Genomic DNA, 21837 nt, shown 5'->3' on the forward strand with positions numbered 1-21837 from the left:
CTTTTGACCTGACAATTCTACTGCTAGGATTTTACCCTAAGAATCCTGAAACATCAATTCAAAAACACCTATGCACCCCAATGTTCATAACAGCACAATTTACAATAACCAAGTGTTGGAAGCAACCTAAGTGTCCATCAGCAAATGACTAGATAAAAAACTGTGGCACATCTATACAATGGAATAGAAAGAAAGGAGCTCTTATATTTCTCAACAGCATGGATGGAACTGGAAAGCATTATGCTAATTGAAGTAAGCCAGTTGGTGAAATACAAATACCATGAGATCTCACCTATAAGTGGAACCTAATCAACTAAACAAACATGCGAGCAAAAAAAACCCAGAGATATTGAAATAAAGAACAAACTGACTAACCAGAGAGGAGGGGAAAGGGAATAGCAGAGAAAAGAAGGGGAAGGGTCATCAAGATACATGTATAAATGACCCATGGACAAAGCCAAAGGGGGTTAAGATCAAAGGTGTGAGGTGCGGATGGGTTGGGCAGGGCAAAGGGGTGGCAGTAAAATGTAGGCAATTATACTTGAACAACAGAAAAAGAGGAAAAAATAAACAAAGAAGCTATAATAATAATAATAATAATAGGAGATAGTAAAAGGAAGTAATAGAAGATGGATTAATTATCTTAGCATCACCAATATAATTAGTAGTATTGTTGCAATCTGCCAAAATATGTTTCCTGGCTTGTACAGTAGACTAAAATTATTTGAATTTTATTTTATTTTATTTTTTTTCTCCCAATTTTTTTATTTAATTATTTTTCAAGTACAGTTTTCTATTACTCCCATCCCATCCCACCCCCGTGCTCCCCACCTCCCTCCCATTTCCATCCTTCTCAGTTGTTGTACATGTATCCTTTATATATGTTCCTCTAAATCCCTCCCCTATTTCCCCTGAAATTCCCTCCCCTCTCCCCTCTGCTCACTCTCAGCCTATTCTCTATTTCAGTGTCTTTGGTTATATTTTGCTTCCTTGTTTGTTTTGTTGTTTAGCTTCCTGTTAAAGGTGAGATCATATGGTATTTGTCCTTCAACACCTGGCTTATTTCACTCAGCATAATGATTTACAGTTTCATCCATGCTGTTGCAAAAGGTAGAAGCTCCTTCTTTCCTTCTGCAGCATGAAATTCCGTTGTGTGTATGTACCATAGTTTTTTGATCCATTCATTTACTGATGGACACTTAGGTTGCTTCCAACTCTTGGCTATTGTAAATTGTGCTGCTATGAACATTGGGATGCATAGGTTCTTTTGGATTGGGGTTTCAGGGTTCTTAGGATATACTCCTAATAGTGGAATTGCTGGGTCAAAAGGTACATTCATTTTTAGTTTTCTTAGAAAATTACATACTGTTTTCCATAGTGGTTGTACCAGTCTGCAATCTCACCAACAGTGAACTAGGGTCCCCTTTTCCCTACAACCTCTCCAGCACTTGTTGTTTGTTGTGTTGTTTATGATAGCCATTTTGACTGGTATAAAGTGGTATCTCATTGTGGTTTTAATTTGCATCTCTCTGATAGCAAATGATATTGAGAATCTATCTCTTCATGTGTTTCTGGATCCTCTGTACTACACTTGATCTTAGCCAAAAGGCCGAGAAGCAATCTGGATCCTCTGTATGTCCTCCTTGGAGAAGTGTCTGTTCAAGTCCTTTCCCCATTTTTTAATTGGGTTAGTTGTCTTCTTAGAGTGAAGTCATGTGAGTTCTTTGTATATTTTGGAGATTAAACCTTTGTCTGAGGTATCATTGGCAAATATGTTTTCCCATACAGTTGGTAGTCTTTTTATTTTAATGCTGTTTTCTTTAGCTGTGCAGAAGCTTTTTATTTTGATGAGATCCCATTTGTTTATTCTCTCCTTTATATTCCTTGCTTTGGGGGACATATCAGTAAAAATGTTAGTGCATGAAATATGTGAGATTTCCCTGCCAATGTTTTCCTCTAGGACTTTAATGGTGTCATGGCTTATACTTGAGTCTTTTATCCACCTTGAATTTATTTTGGTGTATGGTGTAAGTTGGTACTGGAGTTTCTTTCTTTCTTTTTTTTTTTTTTTTTGCACATAGCTCTCCAGTTCTCCCAACACCATTTGTTGAAGAGGCTAATTTTACCCCGTTTTATGTTACTGCCCCCTTTGTTGAAAATAAATTGACTGTAGAGAGTTGGGTTTACTTCTGGGTTCTCTATCCTGTTCCATTGGACTATGTGCCTGTTTTTATGCCAGTACCAGGCTGTTTTGATTACAACGGCCTTGTAATACAGTTTGATATCAGGTATTGTGATCCCTTCTACTTTATTCTTCTTTCTCAAAATTGCAGCTGCTATTCGGGGTCTTTTATGGTCCCATATAAATTTTTGAAGTGTTTGTTCTATGTCTGTGAAATATACCATAGGTACTTTAGTAGGTATTGCATTGAATCTATAAATTGCTTTGGGTAGTATGGACATTTTGATGATGTTATATCTTCTAATCCATGAACACGGTATATGTTTCCATTTGTTTGTGTCTTCCTTGATTTCTTTCTTAAGTGTTCTGTAGTTTTCTGCATACAGGTCTTTTATGTCCTTGGTTAGATTTATTCCCAGATATTTTATTGTTGTTTTTGCTATACTGAATGGGATTTTTCTCTTGATCCCTGCTTCTGCTGATTCATTGTTAGTATACAAAAATGCCTTTTATTTCTGGATATTGACTTTGTAACCTGCTGTTTTGCCAAATTCACTTATGAAGTGAAAAAAGCTTTTCACTTCAGTGGAAAAGCTTTTAGTTTTTGCCCATTGAGTATGATGTTGGCTGTAGGTCTTTCATATATGGCCTTTATTATTTTGAGGAATCCTCCCTCTATTCCCACTTTGCTGAGTACCTTTATCATAAATAGGTGTTGTACCTTATCAAAAGGTTTTTCCACATCTATTGATATGATCATGTGGTTTTTGTCTTTGTTTTTGTTTATGTGGTGTATTACATTTACTGATTTGCGGATATTGAACCATCCTTGCATGCCTGGGATGAATCCCACTTGGTCATGGTGTATGATCTTTTTGATGTATTGTTGGATGCGATTTGCCAATATTTTGTTGAGGATTTTAGCTTCTATGTTCATCAACAATATTGGCCTGAGTTTTCTTTCTTTGTTGTGTCTCTATCTGGTTTTGGAATTAGGATGATGCTGGCTTCATAAAAAGAGTTTGGGAGTTTCCCATCATTTTGGATTTTTTGGAATAGTCTGTGAAGAATAGGGGTTAGCTCTTCCTTAAAAGCTTTGTAGAATTCTCCTGTGAATCCGTCTGGTCCGGGGCTTTTGTGTGATGGGGGTTTTTTGATTACTGCTTCAATTTTTTCAGCTGTTATTGGTCTGTTCAGGCTTTGCACTTCTTCTTCATTGAGTTTGGGAAGATTACATTTTTCTAGAAATTTGTTCATTTCACCTAGGTTTTCAAGATTGTTGGCATACAATTCTTCATAGTAATTTCTTACAATCCCTTCTATTTCTGTGGTATCAGTTGTAATTTCTCCTCTTTCATTTCTAATTGTGTTTATCTCTGTTCTCTGTCTTCTTTTCTTAATGAACCTACTTAAAGGTTTGTCTATTTTGTTTATCTTTTCAAAAAAACAACTCTTAGATTCATTGATCCTTAGAATTGTGCTTTTAGTCTCTATGTCATTTAATTCTGCTCTGATCTTGGTTATTTCCTTCCTTCTACTTGCTCTAGGCTGTCTTTGTTGTTGTTCTTCAAGTTCTTGCAGGAATCGGGTTAGGTTTTTTTTTTTGAAATGTTTCTATTTTCTTTAGGTAAGCCTGTATTGCTATGAACTTCCTTCTCAGGACTGCCTTGGCTGTGTCCCATAAGTTTTAGGTTGTTGTGAGTTCATTTTCATTTGTTTCCAGAAACTTTTTGATTTCTTCCCTAATTTCAATCTTGACCCATTCCTTGTTTAATAGCATAGTATTCAGTCTCCATGGTTTTGGGTTTTTGGGGGGTTTTCCTGTGGGGTTGGTTTCTAATTTCAGTCCCTTGGGGTGAGAGAAAATGCTTGGTATGATTTCAATTTTCTTGAATTTGTTGAGGCTCGTTTTGTGTCCTATCATGTGGTCTATCTTTGAAAATGTTCCATGTGCATTTGAAAAGAATGTGTATTTAGCTTCTTTGGGATGAAGGGCTCTGTATATATAAGTCAAGTCCATTTCTTCTAGGGTGTTGTTTAGTGCAGCTATATCTTTGTTGATATTTTGTTTGGAAGATCTGTCCATTTTTGACAGTGGGATATTAAAATCCCCTAGTATAATTGTGTTGCTGTCAATATCTTTCTTGAAGTCTTCTAGGATTTTTCTTATGTATTTGGGTGCTCCTATGTTGGGTGCACATATATTTATGATGTTAATGTCTTCTTGGTGGATTCTTCCCTTAAGTATTATGAAGTGACCTTCTGGGTCTCTGTTTATTGCCCTTTTTTTGAAATCTATTTTGTCTAATATTAGAATTGCTAAGCCAGCTTTTTTTCTTGACCATTTGCTTCGAAAATGTTTTTCCAGCCTTTCACTTTTATTGTCTGATGGTCTTTTGTCCTGAGGTGGGTCTCCTGTCGGCAGCATATGTGTGGGTCATCCTTTTTTATCCATTCAGCTCTTCTATGTCTTTTGATTGGAGCATTTAATCCATTTACATTTAAGGTTATTTAGTGATAGGTACTTATTCATTGCCATTTTTGTACCAGAGTTCCTCTCTGTCTCTCTCTTTTCCTTCCTTTCCTTAAAGCAGCCCTTTTAGTATTTCTTGTAGAGGTGGTTTGGTGGAGGCATATTCTTTTAGACTTCTTTTGTCTTGCAAGCTCTTTATTTGGCCTTCTATCTTGATTGAGAGCCTTGCTGGGTAAAGTAGCCTTGGTTGTAGGCCTCTGGTTCTCATTACTTGAAATATTTCTTGCCATTCTCTTCTTTCTTGGAGTGTTTCCATTGAGAAGTCAGTAGCTAACCTTTTTAGGACTCCCTTGTATGTTACTACCTTTTCCTCTCTTGGTGCCTTTAAGAATCTCTCTTTGTCTTCGAATTTTGCCATTTTAATGATGATGTGTCTTGATTTGGGCCTCTTTGGGTTCCTCTTGAATGGGACTCTCTGTGATTCTTGGATTTGTGTAACTTTTCCTCTTATCAAATTAGGAAAATTTTCCATCATTACTCTTTCAAATAGGTTTTCCATCCCTTGCTCTTCTTCTTCTCCTTCTAGTATTCCTATTATTCGGATATTATTGCATTTCATATTATCTTGCATTTCTCTTAGTCCCTCTTCATTCTTTTTGAGCCTCTCTTCCCTTTCTTGCTCTTTCTGAGAGATTCCTTCTATTGTGTCCTGCAACTAGCTGATCCAATCTTCTGCCTAATCAATTCTGATTTTCATTCCTTCTACTGTGTTCTTCAGTTCCGAAATTGTATTCTTCATTTCCTCTTGGCCTTTGCTTATAGTTTCTATTTCCTTTTCATGATGATGTAGTTTGTGGAGAGCTCATTGTAGCTCCCCTGTAGCTTCTGGTAGCTCCCCTGTAGTTTCTGGTAGCTCACAATGAGCTCTTTGAATTTCCTCATAACTAGTGCTTTGAATTCAATATCTGATAGCTGCCTTGCCTCTCTTTCATCTGACATTATTTCTGAGACTTCCACCTTTTCTTTCATTTGGGCATTGTTTCTTTGTCTTCCTATTGCTTATGAGACTCTTCTTGTTAGCCTCAGTTTCTTAAATTGATCTGTTCTGACTCCCTGGGTTCATGGTGTGAACTTCTGTGGTAGAATACCTGTGAAATTCAGTGGTGCGGTCTCCTGCAGGTATCTTGATATTCTCAGCTTCCACTTACTCCTTTCTTTGTGTGTGTGTGATCAGTTGGAGGGGGAGGCAAAATGGTTTATGACAGCAGGAGAGTTCTTTATGATATTTACAATCACAGCTGGTAGAGAAGTGATAGAAGATCTTTAGGCTATATACAGTGTTAACTGTAATCTTCTACCCAATTTGCCACTTTTAAGAAAGGTTAGGCCCAAGATAAGTCTCTTGTTGGGGAGGGAAGGCTTGTGAGTTGGATCTAGAAAGTAGTGATGTTGCGGGTGGTCAGATTTTGAGGTAAGGTGAGAGTAAAGAATAGTAAATAGACGTAGTATATGAGCAAGTAGAGTTAATCACTACAGTAATAGACTTCAGGAACATGTAAAGTAGGCTAATACCCAAGAGATGTGTTGTGAAGTATTTACAGTGGTATAGAAAGCAACGAACAAACAAACACACACAAAAAGGGCAAGAGAAGTGAGGAAAAAGCAATAAGTTTGGGGTGAAAGGTAGAAGGACTTAAACAAGAATAAAGAAAGGAGAGGAACAGAGTACTGAAAGATACAACAACAATAAAATTTAAAGAATATACGATTACTGAAAAAAAAGTTTTAAAAAAAGTGAAAAAAAAGTTTTAAAAAAGTTAAAAAAAAACAAAAAAACTCCTCCCCTGTTGGTTTCAAACTGTCCAATTCGGTTTTTCTGGTTTCGGTAGGACCCCTCTGTGGGCTGTGTTGTAGGCCCAGGCACACACCCACCCACCAGCCAGTCTACAAGACTGGGGTGCGGGCGCTCGCCCACCCAACAGGCTGCCTGAGTCCCACGGGATCTGGTACCGGTCCTTCCCAGTCCTGTGGCTGGGTGAGAAGCAAGTCAAGCTGCCTTCACAGGAGAACACCTCAGTCCACTTTCCAGTAAAAACGTCTCCAGAAAGTGTGCCTCTCAGCCCAGCCCAATCCCCAACCTGACTGGTTAGGACAATGCTCCCCTCAAATTTCCTGGGCTGGCAGGCTGGTGGGCTGGCAACCACAGAGATTGCAACTGAACATGGCCCCCTGTCCTTGCCACCCTCCCTGCACACCTAGGCAGACAGGTCTCTGCCCCGCCGCCCCGCCTAGGTGGTGAGGGAGGGAGCAGCTCTTCCAAGGACCCCGCAGCCAGCCCAATGCTCCACTGGGTGCTGGGCTCCCTATGAGTCCTCTGTGGCACTGTCGGCAGACAGAAGCCTCTACACCCCTAACACAGCAGCAGCGGTGGCTCCGAGGCGTTTTGGGCTGGCTGAGGGCAGCCAGCCCTGCCGCTGGTGCTTTTGTCTTTACTCACAGATGCCAGGCTCCCAATGAGTCCTCTATGTCAGACGCCCCTGTCGCTGGTCGCAGGCGGAAGCCTCTGGGCCCCGACCGCTGCGGCAGCCGAGGCTAGGAGGTCTTTACGTGCCGGCCAATGGCTGCAGTCCCCTGAATTTTAATGCCTTTACTTCTATATCCCTCATTAAATTAATTTAAATCTTTAAGAAACAAAAATTGTATTATGTCAGTTAAATCACTGATGGTTAAGAAAAAGTAATTTTCCACATTGTTTTTTACTAATAGTCAGAATTAATTTTGTGTCAACTATTGAGTCGTGGAATTTCAAGATATTTGGCCAAATATTTTTCTCTGTATTTCTTTGAGTTTGTTTTGAATGAAAATAACATTGACATTGGTAGACTGAATAAAGCTGGTTATCTTCCCTAATATGGGTGGGCCTCCTTAGTTCAGGTAAAGGCCTTAGTAACATACAACTGATTACTCACCCTGAGTAAGAAAGAATCTGCCTGAACGCCTTCAGATTGGAACACTGATCCATCTGGTTCTATAGCAGCCAGCCAGCCAGCCTTCCATCTCTTACTGGTACATTGGCTTGGCCAGTGTTTTCAACTTGTGAGCTTTTATAATCATATGAACTGATTTACGAGAAGTCTTTTCTTATCTCCATATATGTGTTTCCTACTGGTTCTGTTTCTTTGGTAAACATATAGTACATTATATGTTTTATTTAAGAAGCTTTATTATATCTTTATGTTGATCTTTAAAAATATTTTGGTTTAAATGTTATTTAAGAGAGAGAGGAAGGGGGTGAGAAGGAGGGGCAGATAAACATCAATGTGAAAAAGTACTATTAATTTCTCCTCCTGCAAGCACCCCAAGTGGAACTGAACATGGAATCTACAACCCAAGTGTGTGTCCTGAGCAGGAATTTAACCAGCAACTTTCCAGTTTGTGGGACGATGCCCAACTGACTGAGCCACACGAACCAGGGCAACTTTTTTTTTTGGCCTAATGTGGAATAACAATTTTCAGAAGATTATTTAGATAATTTGCATGTTAATGCAGATATGAGTACATTTGCATAAATCAATATGGCATTTATACATCTAGTAAATTGCTGGAAAGGTACACTAGGGACTATTAAAATTATTATGTATTACTATTTCACTGGATTTAGTCTTATATTATCAGGTTTGGGGACACAATTTTTTTTTACTTTGGATGGATCAAGAATATTCCATGGTAGTTAAAGCGTGCTTAAAATGACTTGTGTAATAAAGCTCTAAAATAATTATTTTGCAGAATTTCAGAAATGATTGAGATAAAAAATTCAACCAGAAGAGACTCTTAGGAAACAAACACTGTATTTGCTTTTTTATTGTTGTGCCAAAGATTAAAATTATAAAACCTTTCTTCTTGCAGAGAGTCATGATCTCTTCTCTGAAATGCCACTCCGGTAGCCTGGAGAAACAGCATGTTGCTTACTAGTTACAATAGTTTTTTTTAAATAACTTAATACAGAAAAAAAAATGCTGTGAATAGTTTAAGTAATAAAGCTCGGAAGAATTAGAAAACTCCTTATAATCTTAACTATGATTTCCAATAGATAAAACTAATTAAATCAAATCCAGCTCAGGTTCAATTTGATTATTTTATGACACAATGTGGTTTTGAGGGTGTCTTTGGAACAATTTTATAAAAACTTTCTGTGCATGATAGATTTTCAAAGCCAGCACTATTTTAATAATTCAAAACGAAACAGAGAAGAGTTTTTCACTATAACCTGAGAATATTTTGACCCTTTAGTGCAATGCAAGTTAGTAGCATTTCATTCCCTCAGTCTGTCACATTGGAAAAGAATTGAATTATTTAGTGACCTAAAAAATGCATCATTAAGTCTAGACTAATCAAAATGTAACTTTTCTAAATAAAGGTTTACAACTAAGGAGAAGTGAAGAAAAATACAAGTAAATAGCTCATTTTTACCTAGCCAATGCATATAAATAGTCTCTTATGTTGTTAAAATGAGGTAGTTGATTGAGTATTGACACAAAGATAAATTGTATCAAGAAGCAAATAAAGATAATGATGTTAATGAATACTTACTGTTAACATTCAGGCAAAATTTAGGGCTTACTTGTATAGAATTAAGATTTATTATTTCATATAAAGACTGCAATTCCAGGTCTTATTTTTTCATTAATCATGGCAATGACTAGAGGATTTTAAATGAGTTGAGGTTGTTGAGTCCTCTGGGATCAACTTGCCAAGTGTGGGAGTTGGGAAACACTCTTCCTGGAAAAGATAGCACTGTGATCCTTGGCAAGGGTGCCAGTTAGTGCTAGGGTTAAGTGACCTGATATAGTGGAAGGGAATGGCTCAATCTGGCACAAAGGAAAGCAGCTTCCCCAAAATGATCTAGGTTAGTGTCCTAATTTGGAAAAGAGCTCCTATGAGTCAGAAGTGATTAGTATTGATTCAGCATTTTGCACTAAATATGCTAAGTAGATTCAGTAAGCCTGTGCAATCAGAAGGAGCTGGCTCCAGAGAATCTGATGTTCCTGTGTGACTGTAGCAACTCAAGACTTAGAAAACTTTGCACCTTTATTTTTTAAAAAAATATTGTTGTTCAAGTACAGTTGTCTACATCTTCCCCTCCTCCATGCACCCCCACCTATAGGAGACAGTTTTGTGTGGCATGGGCCCAGCTCCTACTCGAAGAGCCACAGGGCCCACACTCATGAATAGGTTCCCCCGTGGGGAATCAGGCCTGCACTCTACCTAGACTGCTATGAGACTTCCTTTTACTAAAACTCCTTCACCCTGAATTGAGGCAGAAAACATTTACTGCATTGTGACTTCCTAAAGTCCATGCTAAACCTTCCAAGGACGAGTGTAAATGGTTCACCCACTTTTGCCTTTTCATTTGCAAATATCCCTCTTCTGTGATGTGATTACTGGCATCCTCTCCTTTGTTTTCTGTAAAAAGTAACCACCTAAAGCAAACCTGTGCATAGTTATTGAGGGCCTTCATGCACTGTGCCCAGAAAGACAATAAAAGCTCACGGAAACAAGGGCCAAGGCTTTTGGCCCCTCTTGAGAGTAAAGCCACCCGCCCTCTTTCTCCACAGGATTTGGTAGTCTGTGTGAATTTCTTTTGTCTCAGCTGCAATGCCATGGCCCCACAAGCCAGGGTCCACAACACCCACCTCACCCATTCCTGACTCCCACCTTCAAATCTACTCCCTTCAGCTTTATCCATGTGTCCTTTATGTGTATTCCTTGGTGGCCCTTCCTCTACATTCCCCCATTATTTCTCTTCCACTTCTTCTTTGGTTACTGTCAGTTTGTTCTTCATTTCAATGTCTCTGGTTATATTTTTCTTGCTTGTTTATTTTTTTATTATGTTCCACTTATAGGTGAGATCACATAGTATTTGTTTTTCAATGCCTGGCTTACTCCACTTAGCATAATGCTCTCATTGCATTATGCTGTCCATCCATGCTGTCACAGGGTAGGAACTCCCTCTTTCTTTCTGATGCATAGTGTTCTGTTGTGTAAATGTGCCATAGTTTTTTTATTTACTCATTTACTGGTAGGCATTTAGGCTGCTTCCAATACTTAGCTATTGTGAATTGTGCTGCTATGAACATTGGGGTGCCTAGGTTCTTCTGAATTGATGTTTCAGGATTCTTAGGATATAATTCCAGCAGTGGTATTTCTGGGACAACAGGCAGTTCCACTAACAGTTTTCTGAGGAAATTCCATACTGTTTTCCACAAGGCACCTTTAAATTTAGACTGTAGTGCTAGATTAAAATTCACTGACTCTGAGGTAGACTAGAGCACATTCCTGAGTGTTGCCTTAAAACACAAGTCAAAGTAGCAATTCTTCAAAAAAATAAAATACATGATTGTCATTCCTTTCATAGCTTTAAGCTGGGTGAGGAAAGGATCTACCCAGTTGCCTTATGGGAAGAATCACTTTGAGCAATAAACAGACTTCTGGGGAAGAAATTGCCCTAAGAGAGTGCTGTGAACAGATGTTGATCTGATAGCAAATTCTTAGCCATCTCAGTATTAATCATTTGGATTTCTTTTCTGACTCTGTCAGTTGAGAGAAAAATGTTAGTTGAAGTTTTTGTATTTTGAGAAACAAGAAAAATGTTTGAAAAACTCTATCATGCATTTGGGACAATTGGCCACACAAAAAGAAAATTGGGAAAACAAAACATTTTTCTACTTCTGACCTGAACAAGCTGGAGGGAAAATAGGATCAATTTGTAAGCTGAGAGACTCATATCATTATTCACAGAGGAAAGGTTTGATGGTACCCATAATAGAATCTCCAGACTTGGAAGTCAGAATCTCTTCACGTTCCTGGAAAGTGAACACTGGAGGTGTTTTAAGACACCTTCTGGAGGTATGAAGAGTCTCAATGATAATATCATGGAAGGATTACAGAATAAGAAAGAAAGGAAATAGCTAATGTCATCTTGAAGTTTGTAGGTGTAAAGGACAGTGTGTGTGAATGACCCCTTATGACGTGTGAATTCCAAGATATTATTGAGACCAAGATAATTCAGGGTCCTGAAAGTCTGCAATGGCAGGAGCAAATGGGAACCAGTGAATCTGGGCAATGGCTAAGGATGCCATTATGTTTGGACAGACTAAGGGAGATGGATGGACAGACTAAGGAAGCAAGTTTTGCCTTAGTATATTATTCTTAATCCATCATATTCTAAAACCACTTGAAATAACCATTAAACATTTGTGCTTTATTATCAGTATTAATATCTTAACTTATATAATACTCTATCAAAATATATTTTTTGTTGTTGATAGCCATTCTGACAAGTAGTAACAAGTTTTTTAGAGGTTGAGGAGTAAAGGGAACCCTCATTTACTGCATGTGAGAATGTGAACTGAACTGGTATAGCCACTATGGAAAAAAGTATGGACATTCCTCAAAAAATTAAGAACAAAATTACCATTCAATCCAGGAGCCCCTCTTCTGAGTATCTACACCCAAAATAAAAAAAATATTTATTTGCAGAAATGTGCACACCCCTATGTTCATTGTAGCATTACTCATGGTGGCCAAGACATCCAAACAAAACTAGTGTCCCTTAAAGAAGATATGTGCATATGTACAATGGAATATTACTCAGCCACAAACAAATGAAATATTGCCATTTGCAACTGTGTCGATGGATCCTGAGGATATCATAATAAGTGAAACAAGACAGAAAAAGTCAATAAACATAATTTTACCCATATTGGGAATATAAAACTGAAAGTAAGAAATGAACAAACAAGACAAACAACAAAAACTCACAAACACAGACAGCAGTATGGTGGATAGGAGAAGGAAAATGGAGTGGGGGGATACTAAGGTGTAAAGGGAATCAAATATGTGGTAACAAAAGAACATTTGACTTTGAGTGATAAGCAATGTACCAATTATACACCATAAAATTATATACTTAAAATTTATATAATGTTATTAACTAATATCACTGCAATAAATTTAGCTAAAAAAATGAGAATGCTGGGATATATATATATATCCCAGCATTCTCATTTTTTATATATATATATATATGTAAAATATATATATATTCACACACCAAACAAGTGGCTAAAAGAATCTCTCTCCCTCTTTCTCTCTGTATAGATACTAATTGTATAAATTGTATACTATATTTCACTTACTGTTTGCTATTTACTGTTATTATATCATAATATATTATATCATTATATATATATATTTCATGCTATCTATAATCTAAAAAACTTTCTGTGTTGATGAAATTTCTACCCACTAATTACAATAGCTGAGTATTAGTATACAATTTATACAATTAGTATCTATATAGAGAGAAAGAGGGAGAGAGATTCTTTTAGCCACTTGTTTGGTGTGTGAATCTTGCCAGCATAATAGCACTTCAAAATCTCATTCTTTATCTGGAAAGTTGGCTATTTGTGTTATTGTATTAGGAAACATAGGAATATACCTCTAGGGAATGGGGAAGTTGAAGAAGAATATTCCATTAAATACTGCTTTGTAATCCCCCAAATATCATGGATTGAATGACAAGGACTAATATTTTAGCTGGATGTCTGCCAGTGTACATCTATAGCATTAAAAAGTAGATAGATACTGTATAATAATATGAATACCTTATTCCAAATTCCTTGGAAATTTCGATCAAGTGTTAAAGCCAGCAAAAATTTTCTTTGTATCTGCTTCCCTACAGAATTCAAATTCTGTAAGGAAGTATATAAGATCTTTTAAATGTCATTTACCAATTTTACTAATGATGAAGAAGAAAAAAGATCCACTGTGAAAAAAACCTGGATGTATATCTCAAAACAGAAATTATTACCCCAGTAAAGCTAGCTCCCTTTATTTTTCTATTTTCATTTATAACATAGAAGGATGTGAAAATATATTTCTATTTCAATTTTTTTAAGATTGAAGTCACATACATTTGCCAAGAAAAAGTTTTTTTTTAATTTATTTTAATTTTTTTCTTTCTTTTTCTTATTTATCTTGGTGTCTGTAACCAAATTTATCACAGAGACCCAACAGAGGTGATCAGGGTCCATGACTCACACTGTTTCTATGGAAGCCTTCTGGACCAAGAAAAGTTTTGAGGCCTCTTTTGTGATGGATTTTTGAATCTGGTTTATTAAATTAAAAGAATTTTGAATACAAATATAAATTTTAATCACTCCTGTTTATTTTTTTCTCAAAAAATATATTTAAAAATTAAATTCAACCTACTGAGTAAACTATAGGCACTTAATTAGAAGCCAAAACCAGATCTACCTAGTATTTACAAGTATAGTGCTGTTTCTCTGGCAGCATTCTGCTACTAACCATCAGTGCCAGCTTGTTATAAAAGTGAACCCCTTAGACAGAAGACACGGCTTTAACTTAGTTGTGGTTCTTATCAATTAGTTAATTTTTGAATGTTCTATGTGTTTGTAACATTGATAATGGTTAGGATTATCACTTTGAAGTCAGGCTGTTGAGTTCAAATCTCTCCCAGTAACCTAGGCTAAGGACACAGGACAGATTTTTATTATCTGGAAGTGACGACACTACAACTCATCTCGTGGGGTGGTTTGGAAGGTGAGATGAGACAGTATATATAAGCATCTAGGGTTCTGCCTAGCAAATTATAGGAGATTAAACACGTTATTTAATAAATATGTTATTAAATATTAATAAAATAAATATGTTATTTTATTTTTACTATTATTACTATTGGACTAAGATAAATGTTGTTTGTATAAAATTTTACTCCATTACAGATAAATGTCACCCGTTTCAATTATATCTTTTTAATTATTTTGATCTTAAATGATGTTTCACATGGAACAATTCAATAATTGCAAGTTTATTATTGCTTGTGGAATTTCTTAAGAATACAAAAGTTCTCGGTATAACTGACAAATAAAGTGCTTAATGGATGTTCTTTATTTAATATACTGCAATAAAGGACATATAGATGGTCAACAGACATATAAAAAGATGTTTAACCTTCACTAACCATCAAAGATGTGCAAATTAAAACCACAATGTGATACCATCTCATATTAGTCAGAAAGCTGATTAAGAAAAAGTCAACAAACAACAAGTGTTTGGAGAGGATGTGGAAAAAAGGCACACTAGTGCACTGCTGGTGGAAAAGGGTAGCGAGTTTCCTTAAAAAATTAAGAATAGTGCCACCATACAATACAGAAACCCCACTGCTGAGTATTTATCTGAAAAACAAAAGAAAACAAAGTACCTTACTAATTGCAAAATATAGCCACCATTATGGTCATTGTTGCATTATTTACAATAGGCAATACATGGAAGCAACCTAGGTGTCCATGAAGAAGTGGACTCAATGAATAAAGAAGTGGTATAAGGATATACAACAGAATATTACTCTGCAATAACAAAAAAATAATGGGAGCTTGTTATTTGTAATGGCAAATGGTCATTGCAAATGAATGGACCTACACAGTATTATGCTTAGTGAAATGTCAGACAAGAAAAGACAAAGAATATATGATGTTGCTTATATACGTAATCTAAAAAACTCAGCAAATGAACAAACAAAACAAAACAGAAACAGACTCATAAACACAGAAAGCAAAGTAAGGGTAACTGGTGAGTAGGAGAATTGGTGAAAACAATTGGAAGGGCATATGGGTACAAACTTCCATTTACAAAATAAACAGGCCATGAGGATGTAGTGTACAGCACAGGAAAGATAGTCAATAATATAGTAGTAACTTTACATGGTTACAAATAATTACTAAATTTATTGTGGTGGCCACACAGTAAAATTTATAATTGTTATATTACTGTGTTGTACACCTGAAAATAATACAACACTGCACACCAACTTCAATACTTTTTTTAAAAAAATCATGATGACTTGCTATAATTTTTTATTCTTTATGTTCTAATCTACATTTCTCAATATTTTTAATAAAATTACTATACTCTTGAAAGATAGGTTAAAATTGAAGATATTTTTAGAATCATTTAAAGAAAATAGTAAATCAGCAATTACTTCTACAATTTGAAATGATTCTCATGTGTTTACTAACAAAATAATTATAGTAATATCACCTATGTTTGATAGGAGCATTTATACTTTGATTTTTTATCAGAGTAAGGTGTTTCTTTTTTGTTGTTGTTCAACTACAGTTGTCCCCATTTCCCCCCCATTACTCTCCTCCACCTTACCCATCTCCACTTCCCACATTGAATTTCTCCACTCCCGTTGTCTTTGTTCTTGGGTCCTTTATGCATGTTCCTTGACCATCCCCACCTTCTTTCTCCCATTATGCTCCTCCCCACCTCCTTCTGGTCACTGTCAGTTTGTTCTTCATTTCCATGTCTGTTTTTTTATTTGAGTTTTAGATTATTTTATAAAATCTGTGTATTTTTGTTTAGTGAACACAAAAATAAAATTTTCTACAATGTTCCTACTTTGTTATTATTCAGAGTCTAATAAATTAATAAGGCATTGACTCAGAGCAATGCCATCAAGTCTGTACTGAAGTCAACCATTTACTGCCTTAATTATTAAACAGTCTGTGTAAAATTAAGAGATATTCAGAATACTTAACGAGATCATAGTTGTTTGGGGCATACATGATATAATAACAGTAAATAGCAAACAGTAAGTGTAATGTAATTATTAATAGCGATAAAAAATTTTTTAAAAATAACTTAAAACTTTCAGCTGCAACCAAGATGGACTAAATATCATGCTTTCCCACCTTTTCCTATCAGAAAACAGGGGATCTGCCTAGTGACCTTGCAACTTGAGGAAGAATACTGGACTGAGTCCACTCTACATCTTGTTGCCTTCCATGTATCCTTGACCCAGTCCTGCAGGACCTCCAACCTAGGATGCTCACAGGCATAAACAAAAAAACTCTAGGAAAATCTAAAGGTATTGTGTCCCATGTCAGAGAGAAAGTGCACACATTGTAAATCTATTGTAGTCACAGAGAGAAGTAGAAGACAGTTATCTCAGGCATTTCCCATCTAAAATTCAGTATCTTAGAATATTGAATATGGCAAAATGCATTGATAACTGAAAGAATTAAAGAACTATTTTGGGAAGGCACAGTGCAGGAATAAAACATGAAGCAGTTAAACAATATTGTTATCTGAACAGCAAATGTTTGGAACAAAAATGACTTACTAATGCAGGCCGTTGCTTACAATTTGATATGAAAAGGCGTCCAGGATCAATTAATAGTCTACAAAAAAAAAAAAGGCTTCCATGCTGTTGCAAAGGGTAGAAACTCCTTCTCTCTTTCCACTGCAGAGTATTCCATTGTGTAAATATACCATAGTTTTTTGATCCATTCATTTGCAGATGGACACTTAGGTTGCATTGCTTCCAGCACTTGGCTATTGTAAATTGTGCTGCTATGAACACTGAGATACATAGAATCTTTTCAATTGGTGTTTCAAGGTTCTTGGGGTATAATCCCTGCAGTGGAATTGTCAGGTCAAAAGGTAGTTTGTTTTTAGTTTTCTGAAGAAATTCCATAGTGTTTTCCACAGTGGCTACACCAGTCTTTATTTCCACCAACAGGTCACTAGGGTTCCCTTTTCTCTGCATCCTCTCCAACACTTGTTTGTTGAATTGTTTGCGATGGCTATTCTGACTGGTGTGAAGTGGTATCTCATTGTGATCTAGAGAGCGTTATGCTAAGTGAAATAAGCCAGACAGTGAAAGACAAGTATCATATGATCTCACCTATAAGTAGAATCTAATCAACAAAACAAAAAAGTGAGCAAAATATAACAGAAATGTTGAAATTAAGAACAAACTGACAGTGACCAGAGGGGAGGTGGAAGGGGATAATGAGGGGGAAAGGGGAAAGGAGTTTCGGGAACATGTATGAAGGACACATGGACAAACCAAAGGTGGGTAGTATCAAGGGTGGAAAGTGAGGATGGCTGGGTTTGGGGGGAGTAGTGGGGGGATGGAGATAACTGTATTTGAACAACAATAAAAAATATATAAAATTTTTCAAAAAAGAGATGCTTCTATATATTTTATATCTTCCAACAGCCTGAATATCTTGGAAAGCTGTCTCATCAGATATTGCCTCCTTGAATTTTGGGAAATCTTCACCTTTCAGTCGTGAGATAGTATGAAGCTCTAGCTAGGGTTAGCTGCCTTCTTTAGATGTGTCATATGAATCCAAGAGTCTAATATTTGAAGTTTGGCAGCACTAGGGTTTGTTAGTAACACCTGATAGGGGTCTTCCCTGTGAGGTTTCAATGAATCTTTTTGGAGGTTCTTTTCCAATTGACAAAACAAAGTGTCGCTGAATGTCTTCATCTCTCTGAAGCACACTGTAAAAATATTGCTTAACCAGAATATTGTTACTTTTGATAGAAGTAATTAGGCTTTTATTATCAGTTGCAAAAATAGGCATAGATCAGGTGTATTGGGCACCCTGTGACTGTCTCAAATGGTGAGGATTTATGAGTTCCAAAAGAAGTGAATTCGAGATTTAGAAGGAGCAGAAGGAACACTTTTGGCCAAGGAATTTGAAGGGTCTCTATAAATGTTCCGAGATGAGTCTTAATAATTTATTAGTGCCTTTGAATAAGCCTCAAGATTGAGGGTAGAAAGAGCAGTGAAAGTGAAGTAAAAGAAGCCAAACAACAAACTGGTAAAAACACTTACTGGTGAAATGTGTTCCTCATCAACTGTGAAGTTTGAGAAAAATCCCCCAGGCAGGAATAATGTTCTTCAAAAGAGCTTTTGTCACAGAAGAGGAAGTAGCTTGTCTACAAGAGAAAGCTTCAATTTGGTGAGAAAACATACAATAACTAAAACATTTTTAGAATCCATTAGATGGTAGAAGCTCTAGGAAATCCATTTGCGAAACCTCAAACTGTTCTTTAGGCAATTTGAAATGTCCTTGAGTGGTGTGAACAGTTATATTTTGGACAAGTGGGACACAGGAGGTAGGCATTCATTGCAGCCTTATTCATATTTCCACACCAAGATTAATTCGTGAATGCTATTTTTAGTAGACTAATGCTTTAATGCTTGTGCAATAATTAAGAGTGGGAATTTTGGAGTATACCGTAGAATTAAGTTATTATGTGGACTTTTTATTAAAAATTTAATAAAATTGATCTTTCTGTTTTTGTTTAAAACTTCACCATTCAGGGCTGCAGTAATCCCTGAGTAGGATACCAGTGAGAGATACCTTGCCCAGAACCATCCTTCCCCTCCTAGAGTAAGGACCTCTTACTGAGTCAAGCTTATTGTTTCTATTCTTTCTTTCTTTTGGATGAATTCTCTTCTAAGAAACTATTACTTCCTTTGAAAGTAAGTGTAAAGGGGAAGTTTGGCACACAACCTTGCCAAACATCTTTGAATATCCTTTAGATTTGAGCTGGGTCACCCATTTTGAATGTTCAACAACAACAACAAAAGCATAGTATTAAATGTATGGACATATAAAAAGTCCTAAATGCAAAAATTTTGCTTCGAATTATCTTAAAGGAAATATAACACTTTCCAATAAAGGCATCCTACATTCTTTACCAGTGAAAAACTTCCAGTGTCTGACCAAGCAATATATTCTCCTACCAAGGTTCTTATTGGAACAAGAAATTTATTCGATATCAGTGTTGTTTTCAGCTGAATTACAACTTCATGCCTTATAATTTTTTATTCTAGTATTACTTGTAGATCAATTATAAGAAAAATTGAGAAGTACTAGTGAATATATTTTTGAAAAAATACTCAAATTTGTTTTGATTTTGTTATTAATTGTCTAGATGAGTCACTTCACATTTTGAGCTACATAATGTTGCTTTGCAAGGAAAACTAAATCACCAATGAAGTGAATACTTCTTATTGTTAAGTAATAATTCTTAATATGCCATTAAAGATTGGTTTACTTTTCAACAGTTCATTGGCATACTCAGTGCTAAATACAATACAATTTTTATTTGTTTAATATTATTCTGCAGCTTAGAATCATATACTGTTGGCTTGGTTTCAGGACTCTAAAAACGCCTTGTGGAGCTTAATGGCATATTTTACCTTGTATTTCTGGTCTTTTTTCCCTTGAATTTCCATTACCATATAATTTGGTATATGTTCTGTTCATTTATTCACATGTCTAATGGATATTATTATATTGTCAAATACTGAATGTACAGTTAGTCTCATTTCAGTGATTATGGATTTCCATTTGTGAGGTAGTTGAAGTCACATCCTTGCTTTTCAAAATCACCAGTTGGATCATAGTTAAATGTCAATGTGGAATAATTTAATGGAAATTTATTTTAATACCATATTTTAAAATACACAGTTTTCATGAATTCCTAAGTATTTACTCACTATGGTTTAAAAATAAAAACAGTGGTCTGAAATCACAGTTGGCACTGCTATTACTTCTATAATAGTGGTAAAGACTTAAATTTGTGAAATCAGTCAATAAATAAGAAATGCCTGTGGTAAGTTTGCATCACCCTCATCCTGGAGGACTTTCTTATTCTGTGCTATGAGGCACCTGCAGACACAGAGGTAGCTCTAAATGTCTAGTAACCCTTTCAATAGCTCAAATGAACTGACTCATAAGCAAGATGAATAAGAAGACTGCATATTGTCAGGCTACACACCAGTGAACTCAGATTGGAAGTTAATACTCATCAACTAAACACTCAGCAGATGCTATAGGAACATTAATTTGGGGCTGCTCGAATTGACATTATGTACATTGTACAAATAAATAGAAAGCTGCTGTGTTATGCTATAATCATAGAACAATAATTATGTGTAGAATATAATTTGCCTTGTAACTCTTGTTGTGATAGAGTTGTGGGTAACTGACAGAGCAGAGATGAAAAATAAAGAAAAAATTCCAAAATACTTTGCAGGTTTATAGAACTTTGTAGTCCAAAATTTCTCAAGGTTGTACCTTGACTTTTGAAGCAACTAATCCAAAAATCAGTGTATTCTTTTCTTCTGAAATGTTGAAGAAGATTTTTATGTAATTAGAAGCCATTATTTCACAGAACAAAACTAGAGACTTATACAATATGTATGAAAGGTAACCTGAGATTGTTTTAAAAATAACTGGTACTGCTTCTTCATTTTGCATATTGTCTAATAAGAGCTAAAAGAGGGTAGAAAGCAAATTTACATTAGGCAGTTACTAATGTAATACTATTTAGGGCCAATTAGTAGAAGCAGCCTGGTGCAGACACTGGCCCGCAGTATCTGCTTCATTGTGAATGAGATACGAGACAAATTCACATGAACTACTGAGTCTTGTGGAGGAAAAGGGATAACATGCCACTATCTCAAGGGGAGATTGTGCCGACCCTTGCCTTGAAAAGCTTTTATTGGCTTTCTAATAGCATACATCGAAGATTTTCATTCATTATACTTAGGTTTGCTTTAGGTAATTACTTTTTAAAGATTACTTCTTACAGATTAACAAGGAAAAATGTTGCAAATGCAAGGGAACAATAAGAGTAATTCGTCTGGTTACACTTCAATCCCTGGGAGAATTAGCACAGACTTTAAGGGGTTACTTTGAAAATATGCAGTAAGTATTTGCTGCTTCAACTCACAATGAGGGAGTTTCAGCAAGAGCAAGTCTCAAAGTAGCCTAGGTATGCTGCAGACCTGATTTCCCATGGGATAACTGATCCATGGGTTTGGCTCCTGCATACCACAATGCGCCTATTGGGCTTTTCAATAGGGCTGAGCTACAATTGCCCAGGCAGATGGGCTCCTGAGAGCACCCAGCATAGAATTGCACTGTTTTTAAATGAGTTTTAAATTCATTGTAGTAAAAATCTAGGTCTTTCATAAAATTATTTGATAAAGTGGTTAATTGTCAAGAATTAGACACTTTAGAAAATGATAAAAATATATATATTTTCTCTTTTTTTATGTGACAGGTGAACTTGTGTGTCATTATTTTAAAATGTACACATACACACAACACACACCAGCAACACCAGCACAACATCACACAACTCTTTCTCTCTCAGCCATAAGTAAATGATGGGAGATATCTTATTCAAAGAGCAAAACTCAATAATTCAATAAATGGACAAAACACATATATGCTTAGAGAAATAGCAAAAAGAGAACATTTAAAATTTGTTAAAGCGATAT

General features: G+C 36.0%; 1 non-coding gene and 1 pseudogene across 1 annotated transcript; both read right to left on the reverse strand.

The window, feature by feature from the left end:
• Positions 1–1461: 1461 nt before the first annotated feature.
• LOC118987921 (uncharacterized) lies at positions 1462–1621 on the reverse strand (annotated as a pseudogene).
• A 12074-nt stretch (positions 1622–13695) lies between these two features.
• Positions 13696–13805, reverse strand: LOC118987923 (small nucleolar RNA SNORA5). Its single transcript, XR_005066681.1, has one exon. It is a non-coding gene; the product is annotated as a small nucleolar RNA SNORA5 (small nucleolar RNA).
• Positions 13806–21837: the final 8032 nt, after the last annotated feature.

The sequence above is a fragment of the Sturnira hondurensis genome, unplaced genomic scaffold (assembly GCF_014824575.4).
Source record: "Sturnira hondurensis isolate 20B ecotype Veracruz unplaced genomic scaffold, ASM1482457v3 Scaffold0005509, whole genome shotgun sequence".
Lineage (NCBI taxonomy): Eukaryota > Metazoa > Chordata > Mammalia > Chiroptera > Phyllostomidae > Sturnira > Sturnira hondurensis.